This window comes from Ambystoma mexicanum, chromosome 6q (assembly GCF_040938575.1).
Source record: "Ambystoma mexicanum isolate Mex_15411 chromosome 6q, UKY_AmexF1_1, whole genome shotgun sequence".
Taxonomy (NCBI): domain Eukaryota; kingdom Metazoa; phylum Chordata; class Amphibia; order Caudata; family Ambystomatidae; genus Ambystoma; species Ambystoma mexicanum.
In genome coordinates, this window is record NC_090937.1 from 221,039,085 (window position 1) to 221,053,141 (window position 14,057).

Here is a 14,057-nt window from a genome sequence, read left to right on the forward strand (position 1 = left end):
CTTCAATTCTTTGAATGGGTAAAATCCCAGTCCCTCACTTGGTGGATTGGTGCTCTGAGTAGGAGGAGGAGGAGCTGTGGTGCTACGCCCCCTGCATCATGCTGGTTAAGTATCCACTCTCTCCTGGGTGGGTCCTCCACCCGTCCCTGAGCATCTTCCATAGTTCTAGAATGCCTAGCCTGTTTTGTAGCTTCTTGCCCTTATATGCAGCATGTAAATACATTGTCAAGTGTTGCAGCACAGGTCTCCAAAGACTGCACTTCTGGGGCAAAGGCTTTACCATTTTGCCCACCGTTTCTCAAGTCCATTCCATGCTATACTTACAATTCTTAATCTAATACAATCGAAGGTATCTGCACAAATGCATTAGGGGAGTGTCTCACAGGATGGCACATCACACTTTTTACTGCTCATACTTGCTGGACCTCAAAATGGGCTTTTGTTTATACTTCAAATATTTTCACTCTGCCTTCGCAATCTTTTATCAGCAATCAATATAATTTCGCCAAATGTCAACACTTCTCAAGCCTTCCGGCAAACCTCTCTGGCTTCACCAAAACCAATTGGGGCATGCACCACAACCGCCACCCATACTTTGAACTCTGTCCTTTAAGGCCAATCCTAAACCACCACATGCTCCAGGAGCCCTCACCCATACCAAAATAACCTCTTTTCACAGCGACGAGCAAGCTTCCCACTCTTCGATGATTACCTCACGCCAAAAGACCAAGCTCTTTTTCATCACTTCACACCAATCTACGTGCCCCCTACCATGGGCCAACAACCTCCTCCCATCCTTCAAATCCTATTCACAACCTATTTCCAGTGAATACTCCTCTGGCAATCTTCGTCACCTCTCTCCACTGATGTCAGTAGCCTCTATAAATATACACCATATAAGTGCACTCCCAAAACAACACAACAACGAAAAGACCCTACACCCACAGCTTCATCTTATCTCACTTATGACAAGAATTTGTTCGCTTCTTACAACTGCCCCTTAGGGGCATTGCCCTTCTTCAACAATGCCCCGACAAAGGGTAACCTTCTCTCCTTAGTTTTTTAATGTCTTCACATTTTTTCTGAACTACTTAATAAGGGGCCACCTTCCATATCCCTGGCTACAGGTAAACTCTCATAAATACAAACTTAATCACTTCTTCCCCACAATTTATGCAATACCTTCCTCCCACCTTAGTTTGTTAAATTATTATCCTCATACTTACTTCTTTTGGTCAGCCGACTCTTCTGTGAAATGCCTCTCCCACAATATGCCACTCAGCCTTCCGGTATGCAGTGTGTCCTGCAGGGATCAGGCAGGAATTTCTATGCGGGTGCTCCTGACGACCACCTCAGTTCACGCGTGATTTACAAACTGGTCCTCCTAGCGTGTGACACAGTTCTTCAGGCTCGCGGTGATAAAAACAGCACCTTACCGAGCGCATTGGAGAACCATCCTCTGCTACTGTATGTTGTAATGGGTAGGAGCGTGCCCATGGGTGAACAAGTGGACGGTCCAGGGGGAATCCCATGACCAAAAACTGAAGAGTCAGTAACTTGACAACATACTGTTGTGTTCAACAGAAACCATATAAAACAGGGACAACACTGGATATCATGACGATTTAATATCCAATCTCTCTCAACTGATTTCATGATTGACAATAGCTTATAAGTAAACATGACGTCACAATAAAAGTTACATTTCAGATAACCTAAAGTGGGATGGGATTGGTTAAGTGAGTCAACAAATTATGGATTATATGGGGGGTAAATGTGACGAGTGATTGGGTAGTGGTGGCTTTCTCAACCTTTGCACCCTGGACGGTTACCAGCACATGAGCAACAATTGAAGGTGATGAAAATGGCCTGAGGTGCTACTTGTGCCAATATGGTTACCATTTTCTGATTCCTGAGGATGCAATCCAGGACATTTAGCTTTCAACTTCACACTATTGTCTATCTTTTGTCCTCCTATAGGAATGAATGGGAATGAAGGTCTCTGTCTGGCCATGTCTGACTCTAATGAATAGGCATTATCTTCCAGCTGCAGGTCACATGTGCAGAGACTGCATTTTCAAATTATTCTGCTCAGTATTTTATGAGGATTTTCTCCCCTTTACTGTGAGTGTCATTGCCTCCCTTGGCCTCCAGAGACTTGTTTCAGCTACTTTCCTTTTTATATCAGGCCTGAATTGGTGGGAATATGCTCTTCCAGCAACATTTGTTTCTGTGCTTCCTCTGGGAGGATTGTGTCTCACGCCTGGGACCTGTTTATCATCTGTACCTTTTGGGGGCTAACCCAAAACTTCCCTGATAACCTTTGCAAAATATGTGCATTTGCTGTCTGAGCTGTTCAGGCTTGGCTTTTCTGCAGGCGCAGTGAAACAGGGCCCCTCTGCAGTCTTGAGGTGTCTCGATATATTCAATCACTTAGGTGTGGCTGCTCCCTCCATCTTGGTTTGCATGGCCTCTCATTTTAGTTGTGTTCTGCACTGAGCAAGCTTCATGTCTCAGGAGGATATCTTAGGGACAACGTGCTCGCCTTGGAAGCAAGACGACACGGAGCAACACAGGTTTGCTCCCCGGGTCCGTGCTTTGAAACCTCTGGGTATTAAGCGTGTTATAAATAACCTATCATATTATATCATATCATATCATACCATATCATGCATATTCTTGTGTGTCTTTCATTTCAGCATAGAAAAGGAAGTATATGTTTTCTAACCTAATGGATGCAGGCATGTTCTTTGTGTCTAAGTGTAGTTCGACCTATTGTTCATGTATCTTCATGTTGGATGTATGTGTGCTCCATATCTAATGCACCAATGTGTGTCAACTTCAGCCCTGAAGTAATTGTCCTTCTTCATGATTACAGCTTGTTCAGTTGTTCCATTATCTGCAGGTCCATCGCCTCTGTGACGTTGTCAGGGCAGAGTCTATAGGGTTGCCTCAGGGAGTAGCGTCTTTCGCATCAGTGGTATGATGGTGGTGAGGGTGTATATGCCAGGAATAAGGTGCACCTTTCATTTCTGTACTGTCAAAATGGGGGAAGGGCCGGCGCAATTATGGACAAACTCATTTGTCTCTCTTCACAGCCATTGGAATGGGGACTTAATTTGCACTACACATATCTGCTCAACATAGACATCATATTCCGTTATGGCAGACATCCATGAGGGTGGAGAAGCAAACAATATGCAAACTGATTTACATACTTAGGTTATTGACAGTCCTCGACCTCAGTGTGACCTACTTTTTTTTCAATTCTTTACTTTAGCTCTACGACCATAAAAGAAGTTCAAGAAATCAATAATAGCATACAGGAATGTTCATAGGTGTCATACAAAATGCAAAAACTGAATGACAAATAAAATGTATTCATTCACGTAGCAGAAATATAAAATGTTTCAATTAACAGCACACATAATAATTTCAGATCAATGCTTGCAGATGGGATTTCATCACTTGGAATCTATATAAAACAAACCAATAGATGCTACAAACTAGTTCTCAGTCTGTTTCTAATTACTACAAGAAGAAACGATTGTATGGTCAAAGCCGCAGCAGGATGATCAGGGATAAGTAAAAGATAAAAGTAGGTATAATATCATTGAATAAATCCTCCTGATTTTAGAAATGGTAGAATTGTTTTAGAGCAATTGACATGATATATTTTGCGAATAAACATGAAATGCAGGTTCTAGAACTAGAGAAGCCATGCGACATGGGTGGAATCATTCATTGGATGCCTTGATTTGAAAGTCACACTTCCTACTGGCCTAAGATTAAATCTGCAAAGAATGAGCCATTTTCTTGCTTCTCCAAAATGCAGCCAAAGTAGGTAAGATTCGTTATCAGCATAGGAAGAAAATGCAAAATGTGCTCTATTGGACTTCTGAGTTTACTCACAACTTTCTCTAATTTTCTGCAAAAAAAGAGTGCAGTAAGTGTTTTGCTAGTGCTCAATGTTGTGCACAAATATGTTACCGGATGGTAATACCACACGGAAAGATTCATTAAATTCAGTAGATATTCAAAATATGCTTCAACCAAGGACCACTAGAAGCAGTAACTCTTCTCTTAACATTTATGATGTTTTACTTTGAGAGTGAAACAGCAGAATTCAAACACAAATATAACTACATAAGTACAGGTCAAAATATCACCACATCACTACAATTATCAATGTTAAGCACATGGTATACAGAGAAGTTAGGTGCAGAATTCCGAAGACATAATACAATTTTTTAAAATCTATCTCCCGGAGTTTGCATGTGTTAAGCTGATTCATAACCCCTAAACTCAGAGCCATATTAAGGGATGGCCAGTGGCTTGGTGAGATGAGCCCTTTAGAAAACATCAATATGTTGATTACAGCTAATTGCGGGCCCGTTATTAGCTCCAAGGTCCCTTAACGGGTCCCGTAAAGAACGTGTGGTCAGACCACACGTCCTTTACCGTTCCCGCTAAGGGACCTTGGAATTGGGCAGTAAGGGATTACCGGCACCGGTCTCCGTAACGGTGCCCGGTATCCCTTACCGCCCACCTCGTAATGAGGCCCATAGTGTTCTTACTGTAGTATGGCATTTTTACTGGCAAAACCAACATGAGTATGTTCATATTTGGGGATACTGACAAGTAATGGAAGAGCCAGCATAGACATGTTTTCATACAACACAATTACTGGAATTATGTGCAAACATCAGTATGCTCTTACATGGGATTACTAGCACAAATTGATGCAGCCAGTATGGGCTTGTATGAGCACAGCCAGCATAAAGATGTTATTTATGGCATATATTGTGGCAAAAGGCATCATGGACATTTGCTGAAAACTACTCCTGTGCACTCTTGGTGGCTTGGATTAGTTGATTTTTTTTTTCAAGAGTTACCCTACAAATCTGATTGTAAACTGTGTGATTTATTACCCATTTTTTTTACAGAAAATGTAGTGTAAAATGTTACATTTTAACTTGTTATTTGTGCTGATTAAGGCTCCCTCCCTACGCTCGGTCACTCACGCTTATTCGTGGGAATCTTTTGCCTCCCTCCTATTAAAACCTCTACCAGCTCCACCAACCACATCTGTAGTGGCTCAAATTAACTCAAGCATGGTTGAGCTTCTTTGAAAAATGTGTTAAAGCAATTACCACGCTTTGGGCTGCAGTCCAAGCTTTATAGTCACTGTTAAAGTCTCTTCAGGGTCTTTGGGGCAATTATTCTTTTGTTCTGCGCTCTGAACCAGGAAGGCATGTAGAGGCCATTTGGAAGGTTCTTTCACATCCAGTGAGCAGGTCCTTGGTGCCCTTGTCTTAGTCGCAGTAAGCCTTGTCTAGCCACCGGGTAATCCCAAATAGGCCCTTTGGATGGTTAGGGGAAGAGCCTGTCTCTCTTCTTTTCAGCCCTCTGCCTTCACTTCTATGCAGAGGCCTTTGGAGCAGACTCCAACAGAGTTTGATTTGAATCCTTCATCAAGAGTGTTCAGTTAACTCATACAAACATGAATCAACTAAGGGGAGAGTTCCCCCTGCTATGAAGGCAAACAGTGGATTGATACAGAGCAAGCTGACTGTTAAGGGTCCAATTCAGGATGCTTATGAAATGTCATTTGCCTTCTGATGTCGTACTCATAGTGCCCCTTCTACAGGAAGTGGGGAGCACTAGCGTACACCAAGATGGTGAGACTCCTCTGCGGAATGAACATCTCCTCTCTGTCTGTATCAAAAGGACTCCATTAAACCGCAACCTGGTGAGAGGAGGCTGTTGTAATGACAGTGCGTCCTTTGAAGCCCAGGTGGGAAAGGGCAGGCCGTGTTTAACTCCGCGGGTGTTCAGCCACAGAGGTAAAAAGCAGTGTACCTATGCACATATCACCCAGCGTTGAAGTGAAAGTGTAGGTATGGAATGTGAGTCGCATGGCTTTTGAGACTTTTACACACTATTATATTATACCATTTCATTGGCTTCACCTTTTTTGGCCCGCCCATTGTTTGTGACTCGGTCCTCATACTTTCTGGAATCGCTGGAGATCTCCCCGGTTACTCTCGGCTGTGTTATTGATAATCACTGAATAATTACTGATGATCACCAAACCCTGTGGCTGTGTGGGGCTGCGGAGGAGCACAATCACAATTGTTGCTGGGGGTTGGAGCCAGTAGAGCGTTTGAGAGTTACTGGGGCTCGGAGCCAGCAGAGGTGTGAAGTTACTGGGAGTTGGAGCCAGTAGAGCGTCTGAGAGTAACTGGTGGTTGGAGCCAGCAGAGCGTGTGAGAGTTACTGAGGGTTAGACCCAGTAGAGCGTGTGAGAGTTACTGGGGGTTGGAGCCAGCAGAGCGTGTGAAGTTACTGGGGCTTTGAGCCAGTAGAGCGTGTGAGAGTTACTGGTGGTTGGAGCCAGTAGAGCGTGTGAGAGTTACTGGGGCTTGGAGCCAGCAGAGCGAGTGAAGTTACTGGGGGTTGGAGCCAGTAGAGCATGTGACGTTACTGGGGGCTAGCGCCAGTAGAGGGTATGAGAGTTATTGGTGGTTGGAGCCAGTAGAGTGTGTGAGAGTAACTGGTGTTGGAGCCAGCAGAGCGTGTGAGAGTTACTGGGGGTTAGACCCAGTAGAGCGTGTGAGAGTTACTGGTTATTAGACTCAGTAGAGCGTGTGAGAGTTACTGGTGGTTGGAGCCAGTAGAGCGTGTGAGAGATACTGGGGCTTGGAGCCAGCAGAGCGAGTGAAGTTACTGGGGGTTGGAGCCAGTAGAGCGTGTGAGAGTTATTGGGGGTTGGAGCCAGCAGAGCGTGTGAAGTTACTGGGGCTTTGAGCCAGTAGAGCGTGTGAGAGTTACTGGTGGTTGGAGCCAGTAGAGCGTGTGAGAGTTACTGGGGCTTGGAGCCAGCAGAGCGAGTGAAGTTACTGGGGGTTGGAGCCAGTAGAGCAACGTTCTCTAAAAAGCGATTCCTGGCACTCTCTCTTGTGTCTACCACGTTTTTGGCCCATCAATAACAGATTGTATAGGGGGGTGGGGGTGTATGTTGCATAAATAAATGTCTAAAAGGAAAGAAATCTCAGATATCTCCCCTGGGAGAAGACACAGTAAGCAGTTTAAAATGTTTAAACCCATACACGAAGTAAATTGACTGATTACGGAAATACAGGGCCTGCTTAGTGTCATAGAAGGGAATGTTGAGGGAGGTGGGAAGAGGGGAGTACAATACAATTGTGTGGTAAAGGGGGATGCTGAGAACTTACAGTCCATAGTGAATGACCAAGGTACTCTAATAGTGCACCGTCCACCTAATGGCCCAACGACAGGAGCACCAGGGCACATGCACAACAAAATCTTATGTGGTTTTGAAGTAGGGCTCAAAGTAGGACAGGAGGGTGGCACATATTATATGCTTCCCGTGGGTAAAATAATTGTGGATGGACAGGTGCCACAGTGCATAATTGAGCATATCCCTCCTAGCCATCAAGATGAATTATCACTTTTACCATCAACTATAGACCCAGTGATGACTTCCGCGGTATCCCAGGTGGCTGCTGGTTGAAATTGCATTCACAACCTCAAATAGGTTTCCGATCCTGGGGCAGGAGTCTGCACCTTTTTTCGGATGAGCCCGGTAGCATGGGAGCAAAATGAACAAAATGAAGATTGAAGTCAGGGTCAATGATATCTCTAATAAAGGTGCCAAGGGTTACGCAGCAGAGCACACATAAAACATCAATGCTGACCAATGTGAGAGAGGGGGAACCCAGATCCCCTGGTAAGTCCATGGAATGTATTATGGGTCAAGTTGTGGCAGATGTGGCAAATATCAAGGGGATCATGAGTAAGATCTTGGAGGAAGTGGTGGAGTTAAAGGCAAGGTTTACTACATATGCTAACCGAGATTCCATTGACGCAAATAGGGTGACCTAGCCCTCAGTATCCCCAATCCCCATGCCAATGGCGGTACCGGTTCATCCAAAAGTGGATCACCTGAGTATTTTTGGGAATCAACAAACATTTAATGAGTAAGTCAGATTTTAATACCTGATAAATGGCCCATATCGGTAGTTGCCCTCATCAAGGTTATGGGGAGGCAAACAGGTAGAGGCCCTACTGGCCAGAACACATGGACACGTATTGGGCCCCCTCAATCACCCAAAGTTGCACCTGTGGAGATGTCTATCCACAATGTTCATCCCAGTAACTTTACGAGAAGTCCAAGAGTACATAATTTAATTAAAAAGGCTCCTTGGGGAATAGAGTTCCATCTGTATTTATGATTAATGTTCCTAGGTTAACAAAGGAGTCTTTCGAAAACCAAGAGGCACTCATTAACAAAGTCACACATTGGATCCGCTACAAGAGGGGCTGCGGTTCTGTTATTTGGGCAGACAGTGTGGCTTGTAGGAGATTTAGCCAAATAAATAGCAGGTGCTCTTAGTGATTGAATCTTGGTCTTACCCTTCCCCAGGTATTTACATTGCCTTAAGCAAGACCCCACCAGATCTGATGGGTGCTCCCACAAAATTATCTTTAACCAACCATCAAACGGCTAGGGTCCGAGGGCCTGAGTTTGGTCTAAGTGAAGGTAAAGCTCCTATCAGTCATCCAGTAGTACATGGGAGACAGCTGGATGACATTGATTGACTGCCTCTGCGAATTGGAATCATGACCAGCCAAAGTTGTACTGTCATCAACTTGATATCTTGGAATATTTCAGGGCCTGTTAAACACCTCTGAGATAGTGATTGGGTAAAATGTATGGAGGGATTTGATTTCATTGGCTGTCATGCGCTGTTATGTGCGATGCATTTGTGATCGCTGGCCGTTGTGCCGTTACGTCTGGTTCTGCTTCTTGGGCAGTGCTCTAGTTCTTTTGCAAATGGCTGCCGCCGGGAGGTACTTGTTTCCATTCCTCCCGGCGGCTGGCACGTTGCAACCCGCTACTGCGTTTCGCTTCCTTGGGTTCTTTGCTGTTTGTAGTTTTGCCTTTGTGCTGCTGCACGCATTTCTCTTTACTTTCCCTTCTTGTGCTGCCCCGGGTCTCGCCCTGCACCTTCTGGGTGTCCTCTACTGTTTCCCCACGTTTCCCTTGCTTTCTGCTGGCTTTCTCTGTGTCTCTCCCTTTCCTCTTGCCTCCGTGCTCCCCTGACACCTCTTTTCTCCTCTCTCTTTATTGCATCCTGCTGTCAGTACACTGGCCTTTCTGTTGGTATCCGGCTCTGCGGTTGCACTCTCTCCAACACCAGACCTGCTTTCTTGGCAGCCCTGTTCCGTGCTCCCCACTCGTTCTCAGGTACTTACCTTACTAAGTTTTGTACATGGCAGAGTCTGAGGGTATCTGCAATCGTAACCCATACTCCACTGGAATTGCAAGGCTGACCACATCGGCCGTTTCATCCTACCTCTGAAGACGAAGTACTGCATCAGAGAAGCATTCACCTCAAAAACTTGGGTTTTTTTGTGCCTTCTGGCTTTTTCCCCACTTCTGGGCCGTCCCGGAGGGAGTAAGCTGACCTTCCCAATTATGGAGGGAGGTCACGGTGGTGGTGGTGGTGGCCTCCTGGGGCAGGCCAAATCTACACAAAAAAAAGGAGGTAGTTTATGGAGAAAGACAGCAGTGCAGGTGAGGAGGAGGGGGAATTGTGGAACTCGGAGGAAGAGGAACCACCAGTTGACATTGGCGTGTAAGAGACATGTGCCTTGGATGAGATAACTATCAAGGAGTATGCTTCATTTGTTGTTAAAGCTAAAAAGGGCCAGAAGGGAAGACCGTATGGAGGACTAGTTACTTGGGTAAAGGCTTCCATGAATTGGGAAGTCACCGAGATTAGTACAGGTTCCCCTGACCTGCACCAGTTGGTAATCAGCACGCCTGAGAAACGCTGTATTTTATTGTTTAATCTCTACAATAGGCCGACAGAGAGATTGCAACCAAATGCTATAGTGAAGCTTGAAGAATGCTTGACCAGCTGGGAACAGAATGGTGGTCATTGCTACGAGATAGTTGACATGGGGGATGTCAACATGCAGCTGGACCCAATAAAACAACTTGAGGGACTCTGGGAAGACCACAATGCTGCACTAGATATTGCTCAAGTTGTTGCAAACTTGCTGGCTAGAACCAAAATAAATGCAACAGAGTAATTGCAAACCCTATATAATGAGGGACTGAGAGCATGCAATGGTCTGTTTACATCAGACAAGCCTGCTAAAGATACTTAATTATGGCCCAAATGGGAGTTCAAGAACTTATGTCCTGGTTCTCTCCCAGGATTGGCGACAAGTCCTTGGGTATGAGGTTGCCGAGCATTTGGAGTAACCACAGGTCCTTGGCTTCCTCCTTTATGGGTTCAACCAGGGGGGGAAATCAGGTCTTGTACACTCATGCTGAAATAGCAATCACTGGACACGCATGGCGTGCTGTGAAATGGGCCCCTTTGCTGCAACAAAAATTGTGTTGTTAGGATTTATTGTATTGAATTATATTCTTTAATAAAGGGGAACATCAAGCGGTTGTGCTCTGGAGACTGAGTGGATAATAACATTCTTTGAGAATTTTGGAAATTGGTAAAAGAAATCCATCAGGTTATTACTATTGAGCCCCGGGAATGTGAAAAGAGGAGAGCCATGGTTTCATTTGGCCTGTAGAGATGCTAAACATACATTGATGTCCCATTTGAGGTCTAAAGTACAACTGGATAGGGTGTATCTTCGTGTATTAAGAAGTGAATATAATATCCTGTTAAAAAGCAAAAAACAGGTATGCATAAATGAGAAATGGGCTTTGATGCTGGAATATGCTAAGGCAGGGGAATCTAAAACATTGTTGTTGTCACAGATAGAGATGTGAAGGGTGACGTCACGGTACAAGCCTGTACTTCCCCCGATGCGCGGTATAAAAATGTTGAGTTCGTTATCATTCCCCATGTGTAAGTGACAGTAATGAGTCGGTATCTCAGACCATTGATGATCCCCATGGGATGACCAATCTGGTATTTACTCTGTGGGAGGTTGAGGTCTCAGGCTGTTGGAAAGGCCCGAGGCCCCAACAACATCCTCATAGACCTTTTTAAAAGCAAGCCTGTAATTTGGTTTCTGATATTGACTACGGTCTTCAACTCAGTTCTGGCTACTGGTGCGATGCCGATTACATGGAACAGTGCAGTAATTGTTCCAATCTTCAAGAAGGGGTATAGGGCTGTGCTGTCCAATTATTGCTGTATCCTCCATCTTGATGAGGCAGGAAAAATATTTGCCAAATGTATCCTGAAGCATCTACAAGCGTGGATGGACGGAGCATCACCATTAAATCATCTTCAAGCAGGTTTTCAGAGGGGTATAAGCATGGTGGAACAGGGTTTTAGGCTCAAATTGATTATCCAGAAACATCTGTTAATCTCCAAGACTAGGTTGTATGCAGTGTTCGTGAACCTGAAGATGGCCTTCAACAGCATTCCTAGGGGGCTACTTTGGGCGGCTCTTTGGGGCAAGAGCATTCCAGAAAATCATTTGATGTCCATACAACGATTGTATTCTAACAACACTGCAGCTGTCCTATAGAACCTGGAGGGGAATGTAAACAAAACTCTGGGAGTTTACCTGGGGGTGTGTCAAGGATGCATTTTAGCCCCCTTGTTATTCTGTATTTATATAGACTCCATCATTGAAGGACTCCTGGTAGCCTACTCGGATCCACCTAGGCTTGGTAGTGATAGGCTGCCTGCACTTTCTTTCGTGAACAACGCTGTGTTGCTCACCGTGTCCCCAATGGGGTTACATCAAGCGTTGGATTGTTTCGAGAGCTTCTGTGGTGACCTTGGGCTGGATATCACCGGTAGCAACACCAGGTCGATGGTATTCAGCCCAAGGAATCCCAGAGCTAGGGGCCTGAATGTCATGGTGGAAGGCACTGTATTGGAACAAGTAAAAGGTACGATTACTTGGGTACAATCTTTTTTATCAGGGAGAGGGTGGTTGGCACAGCTCTCAAAGGCCAAGACCATGCTGGGGAACACTAGTGGGGCATTGAAAGGCTAGTACTTTAGGCATGGTGGGGAGCAGTGAAGCCAGTCCTTGCAATATACCTTGCTCAAGCAAAAGCGTCCACTATCTTTAGGACTGAGGTTTGGGGTCATGTAAATTCTGCTCTCTTAACAGTGGCTGAGAACACATTTCTTAAAAATATTGTATTTCTTGCGCAAAATTCCCCAACAGCAGCAGTAAGGATGGAGTGTAATATAGGTCCCATAGGTGAAGAAGCGGAAATGGAACCTGTCTTTTATTGGCTCAGAGTATGGGGCACTCCGGCCTGGCTACGTATCGAGATGCTCTCATTTATGTTTTGTCCTTGACGGTATCTCACAAAATGTGCTCGTTGCTCCATGTGAAGAAATGGCTTTCTGTGTTGGGCTTAAGCATATTTTGGGAAAGCCCACTAACTTTGCCTTTGACTGCCAAATCAGTGGTAGAAACAGCTTATTTAAGGCATAGATGAAATAAAGCCACCTTAACTAGCTCAGCATTGGCTAGTAGGTCTGAGTATTTGCCTTATAAACCGCTGCCAGGCTATAAGGATTACTTGCATGTTATAGCTCTACCCTATACTCGGGCACTGTTTATAAGATTTTGTCCGGACACCCTGCCGTTGAGGTCTTTTACCGCCATATGGGATCAAAATCAGAACAAAAGTTGCCAAATTTTTGATGGCGAGAATGAAAATGTGATGCATTTATTTGCTTTTTTATCCGGGCTTGAAGGAGTTTAGGAGAAAATATCTGGTTGCATTGTTCACTCTTCTTGGGATGAGAACAATTAAGAGGCTATGCACCACTGTAAATCTGTTGAAAACTTGAACACTGTATTATTTGTTTCCTTGTACATTCGACTGGCATGGCACAAGAGGAAAAATGCATTAATTTTATCAAATTGAATCTTAAACAGATATTTGCAATAGCACTTCTTATTTTTATCTTTTCCTTTTATGGAATTTTATAATGCTCTTGTATTCATGTGTTTTAAGTATGTTTTATTGTACCTAATGGCTCTCGCTGAATAGAGGTCCTCAACAGCTTCCTTTGAAATTCCAGTAACCAGGTGAGCCCCAAGGAGAGTTCCTGTTCCCTTCAGGATGTGCAAAGCTTCCTCAGGAAGGTCAAAGGGAAGGCTTTCTGGATGGAACCCACGTGGTTGTTTTGTCTGCAGCAAAACATGACAACATTATACACACCAGGCCATGTCATGATTGAGTCTCTTCTTACCAAGCTGACAATAAAAGTACATCAAATCTGGACTTCAAATGTACATCAAATGTGTGTGGCTGTAATATTCAGTAGACACTATACCAAAACCAGAGAAGGTTTATATTTATTTTGTATAAACTGACACTTAACTGCTGGGGTACACAATTATGGTATTTGGAACCAGAAGGTCTGTGCATACAGTTAATGCAGTTAAAAGGCCAGCCCTGCATGTTGTGACATTGGGCTCCTATAGCTGTGTTTTGGAATGCACATTTGAAACTGAATTAAAATCCCTCTGTCTCTCCACCAACAGTATTCCGTTACTCTATGAAATGCCAAGCCCATTGCTGGCACACTCCTTTTTTAAAGCTCTCTGCTGCTGTTTAGCTAGGTGTGAGCTATAAGCAATTAAATAAAAATAAAATAAAACCTTTGTCCCTGCCATGTTGCCCGATTGCCACTGCAGGGCAACTGCTGAGGTTTTCAGTAGATTGGCACAGCCAGGAATGTGGTTGCATTATGATTTAGGCATAGAACATTATGAAAGTGGGGCCTGATTAGCAGATCTCACTTTCAGGAACTGAAATAACAACATCATTGTATAATTACAAATCAAAGAAGCTCAGCCTATTTCACACTCACAGATGGCATCTGTCACAACAGCCATGAGCAAGTCCAAAGTCATCAAAATCAAGAAGAGGCACTTCTCTGAGTAAGCATGAATGAAGGCAAGTGGGGTAGAGGGTCTGCTAAATGCCTGGATGTCAAGGATAACTGGGATTCAGAGCTGCAAGTGGCAATAGCGAGTGCAATGTAGTAGTGAGAATGAACAAAGCG

At 44.4% G+C, this 14,057-nt stretch overlaps 1 pseudogene; it reads left to right on the forward strand.

Annotated features, from left to right (window-relative positions):
- Positions 1 to 10,214: 10,214 nt before the first annotated feature.
- The window catches only part of LOC138515195 (alcohol dehydrogenase 1-like), a 328,151-nt pseudogene continuing 324,308 nt past the window's right edge, over positions 10,215 to 14,057 (forward strand).